At 38.9% G+C, this 25,391-nt stretch overlaps 1 pseudogene; it reads right to left on the bottom strand.

The window, feature by feature from the left end:
• LOC140499508 (riboflavin kinase pseudogene) overlaps positions 1-25,391 on the bottom strand; it is a 28,189-nt pseudogene continuing 2,798 nt past the window's right edge.

Genomic DNA, 25,391 nt, shown 5'->3' with positions numbered 1-25,391 from the left:
CATCTCTTTTTCCCAGTCTCTACTTAGATTACCTCCATTCTTAGTGAAATGCATACAATTTACAAATCAAGAGAGCCACATTTTTTTTAAGGCAAATACTCTTGGTACTTAAAAGAAAATATTATCCATAAATTCACCTATTTCCTTGAAGAAAAGTGGTGACCATTTCCAGTTCTGAATAAACTTTTTCCTCTGCTTTCTTAAAGAGTTGAAATCCTGTCTCTTTTTGATCCCTATCAGATAAAGTGGTTTCCTAAGCATTCCACCTTCCCATTCCATCCTTTTGGGAATTTCAGGCTGTATATACTAGAAAATGCATATAAAGTTTTACAAAGAGCTTGAAATCATACCTGTTCTCCTCAGGTAAGCTTAAAATATGCCAATATTGTAAGAATAGGTGGTACAGCTACTTTTGTCCCAGACAGAGGAATTTAATGCTGACAGGGTGTTGCCAGTTTCCCCAGACAGGAGCCTACATAGCTTCCAAAGATAATGCCCAAATAATTGACTGCCAAAATACTCTCCTTTTTGTCTTGTCCTGCTGGTCTTCTTCTTTTTGAATCTGGAGAGAATTAATGCTTAATAATTTATAAATCAAGAAAATTGTATTTCTGTCATATCCTTCACAAAGAGCTTTTGTAAAGTTAGCATGCATTTAAAACAAATTACCTAAATTCTGAAGTGAATCCCATTTAAGGTGATCATAGAAAAGCTCTGGGTGAAGTATCTTAAAACACAGAAAAAAAACCTCTCATTAATTTTTTTTTTTTTGTGTTAGACATATTGATTTATTTGAACATTAAGTACAAACTTTAGCTTTGAGATCTAATTAAACCTGACTTTAAACCTTCAGACTTATTCTGGGCTGCCCTGCTTGAGATTTTTTTATTTGCTAATTTTCACCATCTTCCAGCAGAGTTTCTCCCTGCTTTTAATAAATGCTAAGCAATAAATTAAGAGTGACACATTCTACTTGTCACATTTCCGGATACAACCAGCATGAATTAAATCACCTTTCAGTTGTATCCCATCTCACAGAAAAATCTTACTTTTAGGTATGGCAGCCCCTCCCCATCTGAGGGAAAAACATTTCCCCAGTTCCTTTACCTTTCTTACCTTTCTTTTCACATTCAAAAACTTGACCAGAGTTTAGAAAGCAGAAATAAAGATATTTGTTCTTTTAAACAATTTTTCAAAGTTATCAAATTCTCAATTAGCACTATTTCTAAAAATATATTAAGTCAAACAGCAAAAATACCTATCTCTCTCATCCACTCACTCCTCTGATACAAATGCTTGGAGGGAGGGAGAAATGGGAGATAAAAAGAAAGCAGCATTCCTTGCTGGTTGACTGAGGGCATTTTGAACCTTACACCAGAAACATGAAACACGTCACAAAAACACACAGAGAACACATTTGACAAAGCATTATAGGGTGCACACAGATTTTGAATTCTAATTCAGACCAGTGAAAAACTCAGAATTGTAATTTATTCTGACATATTTCTAATGAATTTCAAAAGGATCCTTCCCAGAATTCATTCTCCCTTCTCCCCTTTCTTCCCTCCTCGTCTCACTCCCTTCCTTTTCTCAGGAGCAGACAGGGGAGGTATAAGGGGAGAGTTTTAACTACCATTTATCCCTGCAGGCTTTTTTGGATGAATACTTTGAGGATCTCATCCTCCTGGTAGCAATTTTTCCTTAGAGCTCCCATTTCCCTTTTTAGGCAAACTTTACTTTTGAACCCAGAATTTGAGGCAAGACAAGGTAGCACTCAGATCCTGTATTTTCCTGCCATTGCTGATATCAACCCAACTTACAGAGCCTGAGAGGGCAGTAGTGCCAGGACAGGGATGAAAGACTGTGTTTTCATCCTATACCTGTAAGCTCCACTCTGTTCACAAGTAGGCAGTCTTCTAAGTAATACTCCCCATTTAGAAGGGTTTTTGGTGTGGCCCTGGAAGATATGGATTGGGGGGCTGCTCAGGGAGGTGAAAACTTTGGGCAGAAAAGCAGTAATGTCCTTCCCTGTTCTTTCCTTCTCAGAGTCTTTCTTTTGAACCACTTTAGTTCTCAGAGTTCAGGAACACTATTCACACTTCACTGTTGAGTTTCCCCTCTATGGTATATTGTCCAATGGTGAGGAAGGACTTTGGAGGGGGATTTTCCTGGAGCCAGTATGAGGGTATGCACTCATTTTGGGTTTTGCAGTTACAATGCCATATGGGGACATTCTATATGAAGGCATTCTTTGGGTGCCTCATGAATGTGGCTTGAATGAACATTAGGTCCTTTCCCTCATCCTTTCCTGCAGATACAGATGATATAGATGATAGCATGATTTCCATCACTTATGTCCCAGATCATGGAACACCAAAACGTATGGGAACACTAACAAGTGACCTTCTGACCTCCGTGTCCAATATTAGCCCCGCAGGTAAGTAGAAGACCTAATTTCTTAATCTTTTGCTCACATCATTCCTGGGACCTTGTTTTCAGCTCTTTGGACATGAGGAGGCTTGAAGGAAGAAATATAGGGAACTTTCAGTACTGAAAGTAGTAAGTCTGAGACTGAAGAAGCTTGGAGGGAGAATTATAGGAAATGTTCATTGCTGAAACTAGCGGGTCTGAGACTAAAGAGGTTTTGCAGAAGAATTATAAGGGACACTCAGTGCTGAAAGCAATTGGTCGTATATTGGGTATGTTTAAGGAATATTCTCATGCCTTAAGTAAGAAATCATTGGGAAAAATCAGAAATGGCTTCACAAAGGAGGGGACATTAAAATTGAACTTTGAAAAGATGGGTTGGATTTAATCATACTGCATTTGAGTGTGGGTGGGGGGATGAAAAGGCAACATTCTATACACAGGAAATAGTGCGAGCAAAGACACAGAGAGGAAACCTCTGGATAGGCATGAAGGCTGAAGAGTAATCCGGTTGGCAGAGAGTATATGAAAGGTAGTCATATTAGTTAAGATTGGTAAGACCCAGGCTTTCTGGGGTTTGTAACACAATGTCTTGCACATAGAGCAGGGATTAAGAAATGCTTATCAAATTGAATTGAGTTGGATAGCACCTGGAATGTTTACCTTGCATTTATTTCCCATATAATTGGCAATGAACTTCTTTGAAGAAATTGAGATTCTGAAGGGTTTTTTCTGTCCCATGAGAACATGGCCACTTTAAAAGTGAAGCCCCTTCTCAATGTCTATTATAAGAGAAAAGTGAGGGGAAAATGAATGTATTGGTGGTGAAAAAAGGAACAAGGTGGAATTTATTTCTCATAAGTGGAGTGGTCTAGAAAAAGAGCATACAAATATGGAGGGAGGAAGCTTACATCACATGAAAGTATCTTTGATTTGAGCCAGAAAAAGGAGGCTTGAACATATATAATTCCATCCTGCACTACTCCCTATACACAGGTAGATGTGGAAGTGCATTAAACTCAGGAGGGAAACAGGTTGGAGATAGGGAAAGAAGAGAAACAGATTTAAAAGGAATAAAAGGCAGATTGGGGAGGAAGGTCAAAAGCAAAGCAAGTTTCATCCTTTGCAGGCTATTTCAGTTAACAATAAATCCTTCTTCCACTGCTCTCTTCAACCACAGCATCAACCATAGCTTTCACCTTTCCAAGCTCTTTGAAATAGCCGCACTCAGGACATTCCCCCTTGGGTCATATCCTTGATTTTATGCCTTTTGAGGAAGTAGTCAACCTGCATCAAGTTCTCCCTCCCCTATCCTCTTCTACTGGAAGGTAAGCACAACAGACAAGCAAGACACTCAAGAAACTATATGAGTCACCTAACATAGAGCTTCTTTTTCTCTCTCTCTTCCTCTCCCTATCCTTTTCTCCCTCTCTCTCCATCTCCTTCCCTCCTCTCCTTTTTCTTCTCCTCTGCTTTTCTCTCCTCTCTACTCTTCTGTATCTCCCCCTATCTTTCCATTCTCTTCCTTTGTCCCACCTCCACCCCCTCTCTAACTCCTGGTCTCAAGTACCTCTGCAAACTCAAAAATTACAACAGTCCAAATTGCATTCAGGACTGTGAGGAAATGCTTTTCCCCATGAATGCAAAGCTCACCATGCCCTCCATTTCTCACCCTTCTCTTAGATGAGAATAAGAAATTCTCAGAAATGAACTTCTGAAGGCCCAGAAGGTGAAGCAATTCTAATGAAGCAGAAAAATGGGAATTGTCATAAAAGATTGAAGTGAATGAAGGAGCTAACCAACTAGCCTGGATTTTTAAAAATAAGATGTGCACAAAATACTTGAGTATTTGAGTATGTTCAAAAGGGGCATGACAGGAAGACTATAACAATAGCTGAGTCTTGGAAAAATAGTGTCTGGAGTGCTAACACTTTTAGTGAGTTGTAGGTTGACTGTGAAGCTAAGGGAAAGAAAATGTGGTATTTGTTTTTAAAGCTGTGCTGGGGAAAGAGGATCATAGTATAGGCTTGCTACTTGGGGGTGGATGTCATGATGATAATTGACAACAGAAAGAGAAGACAGAAGAGCTTGATTTTTTTATGGCTTGTTTTCTCTCTCAAGGTGGATGATTTTGTACTAAACATGACAGAACACAAATGACTGAAAGGAAATTCATTCCCAAGATACGTAGAGACATGAGACAAGAACACCTGGTTGCCTTGATGAATTAAAATGATGTTATTCTTTTTACATATGGAATTGACTAGCTGATCACAGAGTTCTCAAACTCTAAATCCTATAATTCTTTGAATTGAGAAGTGAAAGGGAGGAAAGAAGAAGAGGTACTTTATTAAATACCTATTATGTTCCAAGTGTTGTGTGTGCTAAGTGTTTTACAAATGTTATCTCATTTGATCTTCAAAACAACCCTGGGAAGTAGGCGCTTTTATGATCTCTGTTTTACAGCTGATGAAATACAAACAGGCAGAGGTTAAATGACTTGCCCAGGACAACACAGCTAGTAAATATTTGAGGCTGGTTTTAAACTAAGGTTTTCCTAACTCCCATGCCTGGTTTTCTGTTACCTGCACCAATTAACTACAAATAAATCTGGAAAAAACTTTATAAATAGTGCAAAGTAGAGAAAAAAGCAAGATCAGTAAAATAAACTTTACCTTGAATACACCTACAAAAAGAAGAGAAAGAGAATCAATGAACAAATAACCTTGAATGGAACACTAGAGAAAGTGAGGGAAACTTTGTATGATGTGTTGAAAAGACTTGGTTTAAAGGAAAGTAGTTGCAGTGTATATGTCTTTGGTTGTGTTATTTAATGTTAACTTTCCAGAGGTGCTATGTTGCAGTGAGTTAGAGAGTAGGACTCAAGAGTCAAGAAGACCTGGGTTCAGGTCCTCTGTCTGACACAGAATGATTGTGTGACCCTCGGCAAATCATCTAATTTCCCCAGGCAAAGGTCCTCAGTCCCTATGTTGCTGGGAAGATTCTGACATGCACTAATCAGGAAAGATCTATGCCCTCCTCTGCCCTCAGCTCCTTAAATCAATAAAATGATCGTTCGAGCAAAAAAAAAAATTACAATAAGTAATTATTCTAAACAAACCCAAATTACTTTGCAGAGCATTGATGCTCCCTTCTAACTGCTGCTAACTTTTGCATGCCTATGGCAAGGCAGATATTTGACAATCATTACCAATGTGTCCTTTCTCAGGTCTGTGAAAAAAAGTACTGCAGTGAATGTTCTTTGTACCCATTACAAGGTTCCCACCATTGTTAGGCTTGACGGAAAGAAGATTTACCAGGAGTTTAGCAGTCAGATCCATAAAATTACCATGCTGTTCCCTATACCCTTGACAAGAAGGACCTCTACATCAATGGTGAGTATAACCCTGCCCAGGCCATGCAGTTCCTTGACCTCCATGCTTTGTCCCACTCCTATGAACTCCTATGAAGACCTCATCTGCCAAAGCAATTTTCTGTGCCCATGAGGACCCAGCTTTGCCTCAATGGCACCTATCTTACTGAATGTACTGTCCTATGAGGTGTTTAGAGTCTGAGGAGGAGAAGAGGCCCCACAGGAGTAAGCCTAAGGACACTAGATGGGCAGATGGACTCCTGACAAGGGTACAGCTTTCTGGAATGTTCTCTTTTAGCTGATGAGCCATATTTTTTTCAACTCCTTTGTGTCAGATGCTCTTTCAGATTTTTATTCATCCTTTCTCAAAATCCCCTAGTCCTTCTATACTTGGTGATTCTCTTTCCCTCCCTCTCTCTCTCCCTCTTTCTCTGTAGGTTACAGCTATAGGGTATCCTTCTTCTCCTGCATAAGCTATTGTGAGTATACCCCTGGGAGCAAACAGAGAACACCACGTGTTCATCTGACCCTGTTCTCATAGCATCCTGTATAGATGATGCATTTGTTGCTTATTGTTTATATGATTTTGCTTAAATGGGAAGATCTTCCTGACCCATTAAGAGGCCTGCTAAGCCTTGTAGGAAGACCCATACGTTTTGCCAATGAGGCACTGATTCTAAATGGCTGTGATGCCTGGCTCTAAAAAGTGTATAAAGACTCTGAGGTGAGGTTTTACTTTGGGGCTTACTCATTGGTAGTTTTTGTTTGACCAGTGCTCCTCCAGCAAAAAAACCCCCAGATGTTGGTGCTTCTCTCTCTGGTAACTATGTACAGTCAGGTAATTCTCTGTCGATCTGTGATATATGTCAGGCAGTCGGAAGCCTGTCTGTTGATTTTCTCTACATTTTCTCTAAAGTTTGGGGTGCTGACTTTTCCCCTGAACCAAGTGAATGATACATGTGCTTGATTAAAGTGATTGTGAATCTTTCAAAAGTTGTCCTTCCTTTTAGAAATTGACATCTAACAGCCTGGGATAGCAGGCCCTCCTGTGTATCTTGGGGTACTTGCTTTTACACATCCTGGGCAGGAAAGTATGGACCAAAGGTGTAAAAGAGAGAAGGCACCATGTCTCTCTCATTCTCACAATTCAGCCCCAGTCAGTTGACTCAATGGACAAGTCAAATGAAGTCCATTTTCCCTGTGTCTTACAGTCCATACACCTCCTTGTCACATGGACATTTGGTCTGCAGTTTCCATTCCTGATATTTCCCTTCACTTCCAGTAACAGTAACAACTAGCCCTTCAGCTCCATCATCAGTTTCAACAGGTCTGGTCTGCTTCCTTCTTTGATCCATTCTCTGGAAGGATTTGCTTACATTTGTCCATGAGACTGAGATATAGGTGATCCTAAGATCTTAGGATCCTAATATAGTAGATCATAGGCTCTCATGGCAGGAAACTTCCAGGTCATCTTGTCTAACTCCTGCCATCATTTTGAGTTGAGGACACTGAGGCCCAGAGTCATATAGGTAGGAAGTGAGATAGTTAGGATTGGAACCTATGTCTTCTTTCTCCAAATCCAATATTCTTTCCATAGAATTGTGTTACCGGAAGAGTAGGTTTATGGTTAAAGGTTGCCTGAATGATTCATTACTTTATTCATTCTGCTGAGTTTTCCTTGGAAGAAGGAATAGGACAGTTTCAGCTGGGTGTCCTTCATGATGATGGTGATGGTCTGCATTATTTTTTTTCTTTGAAAACATGACCACACACATTCAGTATTTAGCAATTGTTAGAAGCATGGAGAATGAAAAACACAACATAACATAGGTATGGCAGTACATTGAAGTACCAAAGAACCAAAACCCAAAGATAGAACCATTGAGATTCTGCTCCTGCTGATGATAGTGATATAATGGTTAATATATGTAGCATCTAGAAGGTGGTCATCATTATTATCGTCTATCATTTATACAGTACTTTAGTGTTCGTGAAGCACTTCATATATATTAACTCATTTGAGTTGACACTTCTGAAGTTCAGGCATGGGAATGTCTCTCCTTCCTACATAGTAGCCTTTGTTTGATCATGATGTTGAGAGATGGGAGAGGCTGAGAAAAGTTTGGAGTGTTAGAAGTTCCCTCATGGATGCTATTAATAGGGTCAGGATATTTAAGTTCTCTTCCAAGGACAACATGAACTGGATGCCCCTAAATGACATACAGGGAGCATTTTAGATATCTCTTCCTCTCTTTTTTGTAGCTGACACATTCAACTTAGAGCCTTTTACCCCAACCTTCACTCTCATCAACCTGATGTATACAGCAGAAATGGGTCAAATGGACTCCATTCAATCCACTTGACACAGAAAGTACCCTGAAGTACATGATGAAACATGACTCCCTTCCATCCCCTTTGCCAGGCTGCTTTCCTTAGCCCTGAGTATTGAGGCTTGATCTAGAAGTCCCAATTTCTCCTTTTACTTCCAGCTCAGCTCCTTGTTGGAAAAGACCAGCACTGGCTCTCAATATTGTGGATGCAAGCTGACCTTGATGAGGTGAGATCCCTGGGAGTTATTGGCCTCATGAAGCATGCTATCAATTGGTGCCCTTCGGAAAGGAGATGAATCCAGCCTACTGTAATGTGGGCCCAGGGAGATTTTCCAGTTCCTCAACGAATTGATCCACATCCTCTTGCTACATCATCTCAGGGAGGTGAATTCAGACTTGGAATTTTCACAATTTCCCACAAAAATTCCCTTTCCCATCATTCATTTCAGTGTTTGCCTCAGGCTTCTCAGGGGTGACTGCTTCTACTTCAGGAGTTATCAGACATTTCAGGTCCCATTTCAGGCTTCCAATGCCCATTTTTATCTCCATTCCCAGACCTTTCATAGAAGGAACAGCAACCAGAGGTTTTTTTTTCACTTGTGGTTGTCAGATAGATCCTGACAGCTCTATCCTAGACAAAGAAAAGCTTTACTGGGAAATGAGCAACCAGACATGGAACATCACCAGACGGGGGCCCTACATCCTAGATGAGAAAAGTCTGTATCTCAATGATGAGCACGGTGCTTTGTGCATAGTAAGTGCTTGATAAGTGCTTTTTCATCCATCCATCCATCCATCTAGCCTTCAGTTCATCCATCTATCCAATGGCAAGTAGCCCAGGTCTGTAAATGAACTTCTTTGTTTTAGTTCCTTATTTCAAGAGATTGGGCCACATGTCCTCAGTTCACTCTTTTGAGACCCAGATTTTTTCTCTTGCTTACCCAGTTTCCAGAGATGCTATGAGGTGACCCAGACTTCATGCTTCTTCTTGGGAAGCTGTCTGCTCTCTAAAGTGTTTTAAGCCAGCACATAGCTAGAGACTAAGCCTTCAATGAAATCTTTGGAGGAGAGAAAATTTTTGTGCTTCCTGAAGTACAACCAATCACTGACCTGGATCTTCTTCCCTTTAATAAGAGCACCAGCTCTGCCATTTTTACTCCCCTATTTCCTGATCCTGTGGGCCCAAGATCTTTTCTCCTCAAACTTTTGTCTTTCTTCACAATGCATTTCTTTCTTTCTCTCTCCAGATTATAATCATCTGACCTTGGCCTATACCAAAAAGAAAAAATGTAAGTATTCAGTATCTCCACTTCCCCACATTCCTGGGGTCCTCATTTGGAATAAAACAGCTCATTCACTCTACCCTTCATCCCCAACACTGAGTTGAGGCATGGATAGAGAAGAACAGAGAAGGAAGGGTAGGGGTGGACATATTACTATCACATTCGAATTTTCCTGTTTCTGCCTCTAGTACCATCATTTTCTTGGTTCCCTAAGATAAGGTCTCAGTTCTTCTTGGGTTGCCAAGCTTAGGATTGAATTAACCCCCAAAACCTCAACTGAGTCATTGAACTGTCCCAAAGGGCCTCTAATGTCCCTCTAAAAATACTCTAATGGTATTATGTTCTAGTGGGTTCCATTGAAGCAGCAGGATATAATAGAAAGAGCTTCCTAAACTTGGAGTCAGGAGATTTTGTTTCAAATCCTGATTCCAATATGCTTTGTCACTCTTCACAAATCACTTGAACTCTCTGAGCCACAGTTTCTTTGCCTGTCAAATGAGAGCCATAATGATGCTTGCTCTGTCTCCAGGTTGCTGTGATGAAGGGGCTTTGTAAATCGTAACTTGTCCCAGAACTGTTGGTAGTATTGGCCGTTGTCATTATTGTTCTCAATCATCATATTCCTCAAGTCCCATTCCTTGGCTCTTTATTTTCTAAGTACAAAACTCCCTTGGAATGCCCTTCAAAATAAATCACAACTTCAGTATCCTCTCTGTGCTGAAGATTCCAAAAGTGCCATCTATTTTCACATGAGCTGCAACTCTACATCACAGAATCTCTCTGTTCATTTTCACTTGCTTGTCTTCCTGCTGCTTGAAACAATATTCCCAGTTTGAACTCTTCCTCATTCCTTCCCATTCCACTCATTTCCCTATCATTTATATCACTATTCTACCCTTCATCTAGACTTCCACCTGGGAAGTCATCTCTGATTCATCCATCTGCTTCCCCTCTATTCAGTCAGTCACATGGATTCTTCTGAAGAATTCCATCTAAGATCTAGCCCTCCTCCATTGCCTCTAGCACCATTCCATAGTCTGGGTTCTCATAGTCTAACTCATAGATTGCTGCATCAATTTCTAAACTAGCTTGTCTGCCTCTAGGCTTTCCCCCTTCCAACCTATTTGACATATACTCAAATATTTCAATACTTACAAGAATTTTGTAAATATTTACCATGTGCACCAAACACTCTACTAAGTGATGAAAATATAAAGAAAAAATGAAAATAATCCCTATCTTCAAGGAGCTTACAACAGGAGGTATATATGTAAATAAAGTTACATACAAAATATATACAGAGTTTATGAAAGGTAATCTAAGAGGACAGCATTTGCCATTGGAAAGGGCAGGAAAGGCCTCCAACTGAAGGTGGCTGAGCCCAGAAAAAAGCAAGGGTTATAAGAGGCAAAGGTGAGGAAGGATAAGACCCCAGATGTGGGGATGCTTCCCTCAACCACCTATCATATTCAATCCCTCCCCCCATGCATAGGCACACAGAGGAAGAAAATGTTAGTTTATAATTTTCAGATAAATGAAGAAGAAAGAAATATTTAGAGCTGTGCTACTCCCTTTTTTTCAGTGACTTTAGAGCATAATTTATTTTTGGTGACAAAGCAGAAAAGTTAAAATTTTTGCACAATGTACTTCACTAATGAGGAAATTCTTATGTATGAAAGAAGCATCCTTCTCAGTCTTTCTTTGGCTATTTTGTTTTCTCCTTGACAACTTTTTGTTCACAGATGAAATATCTTCATGTTCAAATATCCTCTTTAAGTCAATTGATCTTATAAATAAATATTCTTTCCAACATGGCAGATCTCCACCTATCAATAACTTTTTAATCTGGATAATCATTGTCTATATACTCCATAGAAGACCTATCCAAAGCACGGGAGGCTCTTCCCTAGATTTTTGAATACTTTGTGGACACTGAGATTATCCATCTGTTATCCCTCTCTCTTGCTGCATGACTAACCCATCTCCTTAGGCAATCGTACACTTACTGGATGTTTTATTTTATGCCACATCTTTTGTATGAGTCATCATGGGTAACATACTGCACCTAATTATGTCTGCCATTTCTGTTCCTTCAATTTTGTTTCTTCAAAAATTATATTGTTCCATGATAACATCACTCTTGTAAAATGAGGTTTTCTATCATGGGCTAGTTTGGGATCACTAGAAATATTATGTAATTCCCAAGAATCAATCCAGATAGCTTCTTCCTTCTATTTGTTCCAGGATACAACTCAGTCACTTAACATTGATAAAATTATCATCTTTAAACTAAGCTTTTACCATACTATGCTGCAGAATAGAACGAACCAAATAATCACCTGCTCTAGGACATAGCTCCTTCAAATATGGTACCCAAAAAGCTGTCCTCATGTTCAAAATATTTTTGGGTAAGTATCTTTTCAAGAAAATGTTATGTCATGAGCCATTATCCAATACTTCTTTTGTGCTTCTCATTCAGTGAATTGTAGCTACTTAGTAACTATTTCAGTGTAGGATAGTGGTTACAGCTCAGGCCATAGCCACAGAGAAATTCCAGCCTATTCATGAATCAAATCCACAGTTTCACCCAGTTGGCACAGCAAGCAACTTTCAGGTCAAGTAGTTCTTTTAGGGGACTACTTTGCTTGCCCCAAGTGACAATTCTTCCAGGACCACCTGATATTTGAATTATTTACCCAATAAATTCCTTTCAGTTCTTATCATACCCATAGATATATGGCCATGTAGATTACTGAGATTGATTTATAAAGATTGGAAGGCAAAAGTAATAGTTGGAGAAATTTTCCCAGCTTTCCTACAGTTAAAGCCAAATTGCTGCTCTTTCTACATTACAATGACTCTCACCATATCCAGCTGAACCCTTTTGGACTGGTTTTCAGAAACTTTGTCAGACCCATATATGTATCTAATCTATGCAGCTCTTTTCTCCAAAACACACTCCTCCAAACAGAATTATCTCCTGTAATTCATTTTTGTAGACTTGAGTAAGCCTTTCTCTCCCTGGGCTATAGTTTTATTTTCCTACAGTTAAAGTGTTCGATTAGTTAACTAAGGAAATAAGTTTTCTTATATCTCTAATACATTAAGAGATTATGAATCTTTATTGCCCTATTCCATGCTTGTTTCTGACTCTATGAGGGCATAAGAAACTCTAAGATCACATCTCATCTCAATTTTGTGTTTATTCCAGAGTTAATCATAATCCACATTATTATGTCAATGGTGCATACTGTATCCTTTCTACAGACTTGTTCTACATATTTGCTTGAAGATTAGAGGAGTCAAGTGACCTTTTTAGTGGTCAGATAGGTAGTAAGTGTCAGAGGTTTTGTAAAACCAAGTCTTCCCAACTCCAAGCCCACTCCTTGACACAGTATGGCTTGCTGTTCCTCTACTCTACGCACAAGAGGCACTAGGCAAGTATTGGCTCAAGTTGAAAACCTGGGCATCTCTCTCTCTCCCCTACTGTACCCATGGAAACTAGCCTGAAGCCTTTCACACTGAAGTTCACTATCATCAACCTCCACTATTCAGCAGATATGGGATATCAGAATTCAGTCAAATTCAATATAACAGACACCATCAAGCAGCATCTGGTGAGACTACCCACTTCCACCCCTCCTTCCTAGCTGTCCTCATGTCCTGACACATCCACCTGACATACTCACCTTTAGTTTCTTTCTTTTCTCTTTACCATATTGGTCACTTGTTCAAAAATAACAGCATTGGCTCCCTGTACTCTGGATGCAAGGTAACTGAACTCAGCTAAGGCTACCAAGCTGGGGACTTGAAAGTGAGTCCACCTGGAAGGTGCTCTGGGTTTGAGCCACAGAGCACAAAGATTTATGTTCTACACATTGTCTCTTCAATTCTATTTCCTATAGTTTCGCAAGTCCAAAGGCATCTCTTCTTTCTCTCCCAGACCTCCAGAGGACATATGTTTTTGGGTTTGTATCTAGAGCCAGTTCTGTTCTTATCATTCATCCATCCATCCACTCAGCAGCATTTAGTTAGTATCAGCTATGTTCTGGGCACAATGGCAGTCCCCGGGGATATAAAAGCAAAACAAAACCAAACATCCTCCCCCCCAAAAAAACCCACCAAAAAGTCCTTGACCTCAAGGCGCTTACATTCTTCTTGGGGAGAAGCAAAAGAGTCATTGTGATTTGAGCACATTTTTGACTATGCCTGGAGCCCTTTCTTGGTTCTATTGCCCCTAATTGCATTGGAATCAGAAGACCTGAGTTCAAATTCCAGCTACAATGCATGTTATATGAGCTGAATAACTTGACTTCCCTTTTCTCAGTTTCCTCATCTGTAGAACAGAGAAGATAACACCCACACCTTCTTTTTATAAAACTGCTTTAAAGGAGCACTTTGCATTGTCGTTATAGAAATGAGAGGTATCATTACTGTTTTTCTCATTTTCAAAATAGGTATAAAGGATTGTATCCCTTCCAGTATTTATAGGTTTTATCAATAATATTTCCTTTCCTAGGTCTATGAAGAAAGCATCAGACAGCTGTGGATGCCATCTGCACCTATCTCCAGTTCTCCAGCAGCACTGCTCTGGATGCCAAACAGCTTACCCATGAGCTGAGCAACAGAACTCGTGGTATCCAGCAATTGGCCCACTATTTCCTGGACAAAGACAGTCTCTACCTCAATGGTAAGTAGTCTCATGGAGGGAATGCTTAACCCCTATCCCTGCCTCCCTTTTATCCTCATCTGTTTCAATTTGAAAATTTGTCTTTTCTTCTGACATTTCCACTATGAACAACATTCTAATCTCATCCAGAATTTCAGAAGACAAAAAGACAGACCTTAGAGACCGTACCTGTTCCCCTAAGGAGTGATTTTCTTAGAACATTTTGGTTTGCTCTCACCTGATGACCACTATAGAGAGCTGTCGTTGGTCCAGTCTTGTTCAATATTTTAATCAATGGCTTGGAAAGAAACATAGATGGAAGCCAATTATAGGTGCCTTGAGACTAGGAGAGAAAAGGTAGTTGATATGTTGGTTAGAACCAGAATCCAGAAAGTTGAGATAATGTGATAAATACAACCAGCTAAAATTTAATAGGAATAAATGTAAAATTCTACATGAATACAGAATAGGGAAGACATTGCTATCTACTATAACAATTTATGGGAAGATATCCTGAGAGTCTTACTGAGCTACAAGCCAACAGTTTTATATGGTAAGCAAAAAATCTCTGGCCCTGTAAGTCTATGTGGAAAGAATTTTAGTGTCTAGGAGAAAGGATGGGATAGTCCTGGTTCTTTGTGGATGTGGTTATTGTTCATTCAATATTTTATTTTTCACCTATTACATGTAAAATACAATTTTTAAAATTAGTTTTTAAAAATTGTGAGTTCTAAATTCTCTCCCACTCTCCTTACCCCCATTATCATTGAGAAAGCAAGTACTTTTTGATATAGGTAATACATGTGCAGTTATGCAAAACGTGTATGACAGTCCTGTTGTCCCTTGTCTTGATCAAGCCACTTTTGTAGTGCTATGTCCAGTCTTGGAACCATGTCCACTATTCAGCAGACATAAAGTTCAATAGCATGGAGAGTCATGCAGCAGCTAGTGAAATGGTCTGATTCAGGGATCATTGACAAGCTAGGTTATCCCTATAGAATGTTACAATCTTGATGGAAAGTTACTTGAAGCTATGCTTAATTGAAGAAACTTGAACTGTTTAGTACAGAGAAGAGGAGATTGAAGGGACTGTCCCTGGGCATATGACACAGAACTATTTGACTTGGCTCCATAATCTAAGGAACAACTGACTAGCCCTCAGAGCTGTCCCAAAGTAGAAGGATCTGTTTTTGGATGTGGGGCTTGAATTTTCCTTGTACCTGAAAGACCTCTAGGCAGAGGCTGAATGGTCACTTGTTGGTAGGTATTTTTATAATGGAAATTCTGGTTCATGATGAATTTGTAATTGACATCTTCCATGTCCTTTCTGCATCTGAGCATCTAGGCAGGGAGCTCATGCAGGTTTCTGATGTCATCTTGGCTAGTCTTTACTCTTGTCTTAGTTCCCTCTGGTTGAGGAAAATCCCATCAGATGGCCTCAGTCATCTTAGTGAAAGACTGCATGTGGGAAATGTGCTGGATGTGGAGTCAGGGTATCTGTATTCAGATGCTGGCCCTGTCACTTAATGCCTGTGTGACTGGTGTGATCAAAAGTTACCCTTTCTTAGTAGATAGGGTCCTGGACTTGGAATCAAGAAGATCTTGTTCAAATTTTACCTTTAGACACTTACTAACTGGGTGACCTTGAGGAAAATCCTTGTATTAATAACAATTACCTATTGATAATGATAATAATAATAGTATTTCTATAACACTGAATATGTTATCTCATTTGGTCCTCACAATAAGATCCTAATTTTTCATATGAGGAAACTGAGACTGAGAGAGGTTAAACCCACCTAGCAAGGGCCTGAGGCAGGATTCAAACTCAAGTCTTCCTGACTGCAAGCCCAACACCAGTCCACTGTGCTGCTCTTAATGATAAGTTATTTAGCTTCTTTGAGTCAAAATTTCCTCATCTGCACAAGGAAGAGGTTGCATTAGATAGGCTCTGAAGTCCCTTCCAATGCTCTAGTTATGGTCCTAAGCTTCTCATCAAGCCAGGCGAGTAAGGAGAGCAGCTAGTTTGACCATTTCTATTTTCCTATAGGCCACAATAGAACAAGTGAATTATTTCATGCACATAGTTTCTCTTTGTCTCATTCTCATTCCTCCCAAGCTTCAAGCCTTCTATTCTCCCTGTTTCATGTCAGACAGGTAAGGCTCTCATCCAAGAAGCAGATAACTGAAAGTTTTCCATTCTCCTTATCTCATGCCAGAGAGGTAACACTCTCCTCCAAAAAGCAAATCTGTCTTCCAAGTGATCAGGTGAAGCAAACTGGATCCTGTTTAAGTGGTTCATTCAGAGTATTCTCTTTTTTCTCTTCTGTCATGTTGAGCTCACTACCCTCATTGTCCACCTTTTGGTTTCCAGATTATAGTGAACATGGATCAGACCTACCAATTGTTGGTAAGTATATTGACACTCTAATCTCTTCATAATCCTTGGCCCTCTGGGAACCCTGAATCTTATTCCTTTCTTGAAGCCTAGACTTGGAACCCAATGCCTTTGCCCAAGCCCCTGACCCTGTAGCCCATTCAGATGTTATGAGAAAGGAATCCACAAAGTTGATTGAGCAGCCTTGAGGAAGTAATGAGGAAGTTTCTTTCTATCACTAGAAGCCTTCAAATGGTGGCTGAAGGACCAGTTGTCAGGGTTATTAGAATGTCTAGGTATTCTTCAACTAGATGTGTTCTGAGCATCATTTCAGCTCTGATATTATAGGCTTTGGTCATTCTGTGAAGAAAAGGCTCCAATTAAGGGAAAGAATACTCAAGATACTTTGAGTCCTTCTTGCCCTGGAACCATGGCATCTTCCAATATTTCCACTTTCTTTACTAGAAATTAGGTGATGACTTGTAAAGCTCTCTTCACAATCAATAAAATACTTAGCAAACATTTCTTAACTTCCATCTATGTATCAGCCACTGAACTAGGTGCTCAGAGTACAGAGTCAACAAATGAAGCAATCTTTGATTTGAAGGGGTTTACATTCTACTGTGGGGGATTCCACATCCACTGTCTGAGGCTGCATGGTGATACTTTAGGAAGGCATCCCCATGGGATGGTCAGGGGAATTAACAGTAGACCTCAGCTCTTCAAGAGAGATTTTTCTGAAGGAAAACTCATCATTGTGTCCCTTGTATAGCCATTGTTCTTACCAAAGACTCCCATGGAAAACCTAGGCAGCTAAAGTCAAGTGAAAGTGTCTGTCCACATTCATTCAGTCATTTGTCAAATACTTATTAGGCATTACTTACATGTGGAACACTGAATTAATGACTCCTTTAATACTGGGATGACCCAACAGAGTGGTAGGCCACACTGGTCTGTGTCACTTTTCTCTGTCAACTCTTCTTGTTTATTTTATTTTTTTACAGCTTTTGGTGCACTCACTGTGTTATCATTTGCAATTCTCAAAGAGCCCTCAGGGCCTCAGCTGTCACAGGTAGAAATTCAGCAACACTAGTACCCTGGGGAATGTCCCCTGGATCCCACATGCATGTTGAGGAAAGAATATTATTATGAAAAGGAAGATTGCCTTAAACCCTAAAAATCACTTCATTCTAAGAAATACTAAATTTCCAAACAAGGAGGCAAACCAGTATTTGAGACTTGTTGTAACATCTTAGGGGGGGTAAGGATGACCTTGGTATGTTGTGTATTTCAAAGCCTTCCTCCCAAACACACTAGTGCATGCACACACACACACAAATGCATACACACACAGGCACGTGAAAGAAGGGCATGAATTTCTGATAGTAGGTTTAACAGCAATTCAAAAAGTATTTCTGTAGTTCTTTGAAATGATTCCATGTTTCCCATGCAAAATCTAAAGAAAGTGAAGGCCTGGGGCATTCTAGGCAGGAAGCACAGAGCCTGACAAGTTTTGTCAGGAGCAGCTTATTATGAGAATATTCGTTTCCACCTGTGGGTGCTGAGCATCATCCCATACTGCTTTAAGTCCTCCCTGTATTGCCCAGGCAATATTCACAGCACCAAGGGCAACTATGAAAATGCCAGCATAGTTCAGAATGGCAAAGTATACCAAACTCTTCACATAGGAGGTAGCAAAAAGACATTTAATCAGACACCAGAAAACCAATTACCAAGACCATCATAATAAACAGGAAATCAATACATATTAACACTGCAGGGGACAAAGTCATTTCCCAGCCTCCCCGTCCTTTAATTTCTATCCCCATACCTTCCCACAGATAAATAGAATCCTATCAGATCTTCTTAGTTTCACACTCTATCCCAACCCAATTTGTTCTTCATGTGACTACTGCCAGAACAAATATTTTTCCACATAGATCTAGTCATATCAACTCCCTGGCTCAAGGATCTTTAGCACGTTGCTTCCAAGTGAAAATTCAAAAAATTTGCCTGGCCTTCAGGGGCAACTACAACATGGTATCATCCAGTCTTTCAAGCCATGTCTGATTTCTTCTCTTAATGTACTCTGTTCTTAAGCTAAAATGGTTTGCTTTCACTTGTCCTCCCTACAATATGCCAAGTACTCTCCCACCTCTGTGCTTTTGCTCACATTATTCCTTATGCCTAGAATGCCCTCCCTCTCCATCTCTCAGATGATTATTAACTAATGACCTTTATCTATGAACTTCAAATAGTGCTTTGTTTTGCACTGTGATGCACTCAGGTAGTATTGTATAGCGTGGTTCTCTTTATTGGTGTGTTTTAATAGTCCATAAAACCTGGAGCCTATGGTTCTCTATGAGAAGCATAAGACTCACTTGTGACAGTCTGCCTCCTCTCCTTGACTCTCATACCCTCTTTCTGACATTTTCTGGAAATGTCCATACCTGGAGATTAAAGTCCCTATTGGGTTTACCCAGCCAGCCCACAAGAGCCAAACTGACGGTCTCCCTGTCAGTCACCTCAGAGAAGGGAAATCAACCAAACTTTTCTCAGTGAGAGCTCATTCCTTCCTTATACTTAACTTTCTGGTCAAACTGTCTCACCTGGTGTATCCCCCCTTCATGACATTCCATCTCAAGCCTCAGTGCTCTGGATGTCTGACAGATAATGAATGATTCTCCTCTGGTATGAGTAGTGGTACAGCAGAAATTAAGGTGAACTGAGAGACAAAATTCTGTGCACAATGCATCTATTAATGATATTGTTATTCAGTCATTTTTCAGTTATGTTTGACTTTTTGTGACCCCATTTGGAGTTTTTTTTGCAAAGATACTAAAGTGGCTCACCATTTCCTTCTCCAGCTTATTTTACCAATGAAGATATGGAGGCAAACAACTTTCCCAGGATCACAAAGTAGTAAGTGTCTGAGAACAGACTTGAACTCAGGAAAATGAGTCTTCCTCCGGGTCTGCTACTCTATCTCCCATACCACCAAGTGCTTATTTCTGACTACTTTACAACAAGGTTCAGTTACTTTCCATGATTGCTCCAAAGGGAAGGGTTATATTAAGCTTACTCTCAGCCAGCTTAGCTCCTGGGTACACAGATGACAATTGTGGGCAATCTAGTAAACTTCTTGGCAAGGCTTCAGTTGGCTGCAAATATCCTGGGAGTTATATCTATTTTTCTGTTGGGAATATAAGAAGCTGAGATCAAGCATGGAGAGTGGCGATCCCCCTCTCCTCAACACAATGGGAATTTTGAGGATGCCTTGAGAGGGAAATGAAGGAAAGGATTAGAGGGAAGAGAAGGCATCTTCTCTTCCTCCTCCTCCTCCCCAAAACATGGATGAACTTTGTCACCACAATATTTGCAGTTCTTTTCCTCAAGACCAGTCCTCTGGTGGAGGCCATGAGATATGATATTTAATTGGACTAGCAAAGAAGAATATGACTGTATTTTTAATTTTTATTTCTTTTGAAGGTGCTTGTTCTGGTAGCTGAAGTGCTAAAAAACAGACATCAAGGGAACTGTGGGAAGTTGGATGAATGAGAAGGCAGGAAATTACATAGTTCTCTCAAATTCTGCTACAAATAACTTAAAATAACACCTTATAAGTGAATTACAGAGAGGCAGAAATAATGAAAAGTTAGGGTAAAGCAGCTGTCTAGTCGAAGACAACTTGGGAGGATATTAGTAAAGATCTGACCTTCCAGGACGGTGGTCTAGACTGATTGAAATGCAGATTCCTCCAGGCAGATATCATGACTCAATAAACAGAAAGCCCTGGGGGCAGCTATGTCATTGGCAGCTTCAGTTTTTGGAGTTTTTACCCCACTGACAGTGTGGGGATTGGATGGCTGATGAGGGGAAGAATGTGAGGGCCCTCCACTACTACTGGACATGGGGTCCATCAGAAATGATCCCAAGCTATGGCTGTAGCCAAGGAGGAGTAAGCACTCAGCAATGAGTATGGTCACAGGGGGCGTTGCTGGTTGTGGTCATTTGCAAGAGAGTGGAGTCCCTTTCAGTTCCAGGGCAGAGGGGTGACATGATGCTTGTAATCAACAGAGGGACAAAAAGGAGTAAGAAAGTGTGTGGTGAAAGTGATATTGGTCAAGTTTCAGATGGGAGAGGAGTACCTGAGGTCACTTATAGATCACATCTTGAGCCAGAAGTTCAGTACATCTGGCTATGGATTACAGAACAGTGGAAGAACCCAGAAATCAACCCTCCCCACAGGTGGTGTTCAGAAAACAACAGCCAAAAAAACCCTGAAGACCGAGATATTATCTCCCACACTCTAGGAGCAGAGCCTGACTCTACCATAAAGTTAATGGCTAAGAAAATAAACCATTTAAAAATGAGTAAAAAAGAGAGAAAGAACCTGACCCTAAATAGTTACTATGGTGATAGAGAAGATCAGAGTCTAGATTCAGAAGGAGACAAAACAGGCTATCATAAAACTTGAAAGAAAAAGGTAGAATGACCAGAGGCCCAAAAAGATTTCCTAGAACAGTTTTAAAAAGACTTTAAAAATCAAATAAGAGAGGTTGAGGAAAAATCTGGAGGCAAAATGATTGATGCAAGAAAGTCAAGAAAATTGTGAAAAGATAATCAACCAGTTAGAAAAAGATCCAAAAGCTTATAGAAAAAATAACTTTTCAAAATTAGAATTGGGCAAGGGGAAGCTAATGACTTCATCAGACATAAAGAAATAATAAAACAAAATTAAAAGATTAAAACCTAGAAGTGAATGTGAAATATTTCATTTGAAAAACAACTGACATAGAAAACAGATTGAGGAGAGAGAATATAAAAATTATTGGACTGCCTTAAATTTATAATCAAAACAAAAGTCTAGACACTATATTTCAAGAAATTATGAAGGAAAATTGCCTTGAAGTTTTAGAATTAGAACAGAAAATTGAAATTGAAAACTTCCACTGATCATTACCTGATAGAGATACCAAAATGAAAATTCACAGCAACATTATCGGTCTGTTTCAAAGCTGTCAGGTCAAAGAGAAACTATTATCATCTAGTAGAAAGAAATTATTTAAATACTGTGTCTTTCCAGCATTGTGCAGTGTTATGGTACTACAATGGCACACAAGATTTAGCAGTTTCTACATGAAAAGACCCAGAGGCAAGAATATGATAGTCTGAAGAGCAAAGGAGCTAGATTTATAATCAAGAATAACCTAATCCACAAATTTGAGTGTAATCTTGCAATGGAAAAAAAGGATATTTAATTAATGGACTTATAGACATTCTGGAGAAAAAGACCAGAAATGAACAGAAAATTTGACATATAAGAATCAGAGGAAACATAAGTAAATAATTAATTATAAGGGAATTGATAAGGTTAAATTGCTTACTTCTTATCTGGGAAAATGACATTTGTAACTTTTAAGAACTTTTACTGGGATAGTTTGAAAGAGAATACATAGATACTAGTTAAAGGAAAATTTAAGTAAAATTCCGAGAGGCAAAGTTCAGGATGAAAAAAATACATTTATTAATTAAGCTATTTAAAAATCAACAAACTGAGGTCAGTGATCTCTCCTTTGGCTCATTTGGCAAGCAGGCCTTACAGAGAACAAAGACACATGGGGAATGATTGAAAAGGGATGGTTTTTGCATTGACACCAACACCATGCTTAAATAAAACTTCTACTATGTTTGCATGGCCTTCAGAGGTTGCCATGTGTAATGGAGTTCAGTTCATTTTAGTTCTGGCAGAGAACAAAGAAATATGTGGAAGGAATGAAAGGAAAAGGTACCTCTGTCCCACTGTGCATTTCAATGATATCTTAGGGTTCAGATGTCTCTCTGCTTTCTGAGATAATTTCCTACTTCAATAATCTGGTCTTTTGGAAATCTCTCCTCTTAGACATTCTGGAGTGACAGGTTTACAGAGTAGCTTCTTCTAGCAGATCTGTATCTCCAGTTCACATCACTTGTAGAGATTCATGTTTGTTAAAATCTCTAACTTGTAGATCTCCATGCAACTGAATTCAGTCATTTTAATTTTGCTTTGCCAATAACTAGGTCATATCGTAAGAGTTAGCTCAAATCTTAGAGTTCTCATAAAACACCAGACAACACAATTTCAACTGTTTCCATGCTCTTTGCTGTTCCTATCATCTCTAAACTAGGTACTTGATTTAGAAACTGCCAACAACTGGTTTGAGGGAGAATCTATGAGGATATAACCTATAGAATGAGCCCTTCTGGTCATGAATTTGATATTTACCAATATAGTTATGTAAGATTAGGTTAAAAGGAATTTTTAAAATTGACATTAACTCTACCATCATTTAACTCCTAGCATCCATCTATTTCATCCTTCTCCTTGGATTTCAATCCCAGAAAGAGGAAAATCTTCAGTTAATTGCCTGTAATTTTCTTGCGATTTAAATTAGCAAATTGTTATCTTGATACATTCAGAAATTCAAATTATATCAGAGAAATCATAAAGTTTTCAATCAGTTATTAGAACATGCTCAAGGCTTTTTATCCCATTAGAAAAATTTATATTTGACATATGTAATCATATTTTCACTCTAGCTATTAACTTGAAGTATCAGTTCTAGTTATTTAATCTAGCTGCTCAAACATTCCTTAGGAAGTTTAGATGCTACTAAGGAATCAGTTCTATACTTGAGCATATTGCTAACAACACCCTTTTAAAAAATTAATTTAATTTAAAATAATATTTAATATTAGTTTTCAACATTCACTTCCATAAGATTTTTGAGTTCCAATTTTTCTCTCCATGTCTCATCTCCCCCTCCCCAAGATGGTGTACACTCTGATTGCCCCTTCCCCAATCTGCCCTCCCCTCTATCACCCCTGGTCTCTTATCACTTTCCCCTTGTATTTTTCTGTAATACAAGATAGATTTCTATACCACATTGCCTGTATATCTTCTTTCCCAAACAACAAACTTTCTAAGTGGGTGACTTCTATGCCTAAATTCACTAATCACACAAATTAATTTAAACAAAAGATGCTTATTTCACTTCAAATGTAACATGCAGTTGTAATGGGGTGCAGGAATAGATTAAGTAAATAACTCCAGATTGTATCAAATGTGTCATTTATAGTAACACATACTCACCCTTCAAATCATGCTCCACAGACATTAAATAATACATTTCTGTAAAACTGGATTTCCTTTTAAGGCAGCACAAGATAGTTCATAAGCTTCTCTCTTTGAAGAAAAATGATGGCACTGAAATTCTTTTCTTTGACCTAAAATAGAAAATGTTTCTGATTTGACCTCACTAGATAGGAAAATTATATCCAGGTTGCACAAATTCTCATACCATTGTCTAATTATTCCTATGTCATTCTGAAGGAATGAGATACTTCAGGAACTTAATTTTATACTTATAACAGTTCAAGCACTAATTTGCTCTTGCTTTGCCTATGGATATGAGCAGAAATACAGATAGAAAACAATAAGATCATTCTCACTTGCTACTTAAAAAAAATTGGATGTCTTAGTAGTACTCTAATAACTAATAGATTCAGTATTGCAATGACAAATTCCCACTGTTTGCCTGTCCTGATAATAGCAATTTCATATGAGGAAGAAACAGCGCCATGGTTGTAACAGCCCACGCCCAAGCCCGAGGGCACAGAGTGACTCAATGAAAGTGTTATCAGGATAAAGCAAACTTGGTTCTTTTTGATTCTAGATAAGATTCACAGTTAAGTTTCTGGCAAAATCCCACTTCCTGTACATGGTGCCAAGGCCAGGCTCAGGATTTAACCAGGTAGAAAACATTCTTGTTCAAGAAGAAGTAACACAATGGGAAAACTGAGTCAAGGAGATTCTACTTTCAATCATGCCAAGATTGTCCTTTCAACTTTTCGGTAGACATCACACCTTTAATAGTTCCCAGACTGTAATCCCTTTAGACAGCTCATGGCATTCCCCATCAATTATCTGCCTCATGACAATGCAGACAATCCTACCTGAAATCAAAACTCAGAATAATATCAGATTACAGTCCCATGAGATTTCACCTCAAATAGTAGGTTTCACTAAACACATGTTAGGGTTAGGTTATTATTATTATTTCTCTCTTTGCAACAATAAGTTTCCCAGGTCTCTACAAATTTATTCAATATCCTTTTCTTTGTCTCCTTCTAGAATCTAAACTAACCCTGTTGTAAAAGCAATCAATAGAATAATTATAGTCTACAATTTCATATAGACAATGAACATAATGCTGTTTGGTGTTTACTCAAATACCCACAAAAATAACACTAGACAATTGCTGCAAACCTCCATAGTAGAAGATATCCATCTCTTAAGGTATATGAACCTCTGTAACAAAATTAAATGTCTAAGATTGGGAACTGGTAAGACTAAGCTGGTTAAAAATGTAATTTCAATACAGATGACTGCAGATAAAAGTCCATAATTCAACATAGAGTTCTAGAATACAACAAATTTCTAATTACTCTTCCCTCTCATCAAGGAAAGCTGCAATGGGGGAGGGGATTTAGTTTTCTCCACAGAACTGACCCTGCTGAGTTAGACGATGTGGCAGATTTACAAATAAGGAGATTTAAATAAGGTCTTTCTCTTTCTCACATTCCCTTTTTCATCAAGTGAGCAAGTAGTATCCTGCCCTTCTAAAAATATACCTGATTAAATACTTCATAGGTTTTAACCTTTTCATAATAACCTTTAATAACTTTACAAATAATTTCATCATTTTTATAAGTGATAACTGATAAAATTTCATCTTTTACTAAAAGTTCTAGCATCCAGATGAAAGAGAAGCTGCTTTCCTAACAGCACATTTGCTACAACAGTTTACTAAACTTCACAATATCATTAATAATATTTTGGATTTGAAGCATGAAACATAGCACAGTACCAGTCAGGTGACCTCAATTCAGC

The sequence above is a fragment of the Notamacropus eugenii genome, chromosome 4, assembly GCF_028372415.1.
Source record: "Notamacropus eugenii isolate mMacEug1 chromosome 4, mMacEug1.pri_v2, whole genome shotgun sequence".
Taxonomy (NCBI): Eukaryota; Metazoa; Chordata; class Mammalia; order Diprotodontia; family Macropodidae; genus Notamacropus; species Notamacropus eugenii.
The sequence above is the reverse complement of the archived record's forward strand: the minus strand, read 5'-3'. Positions and strand labels throughout refer to the sequence as shown.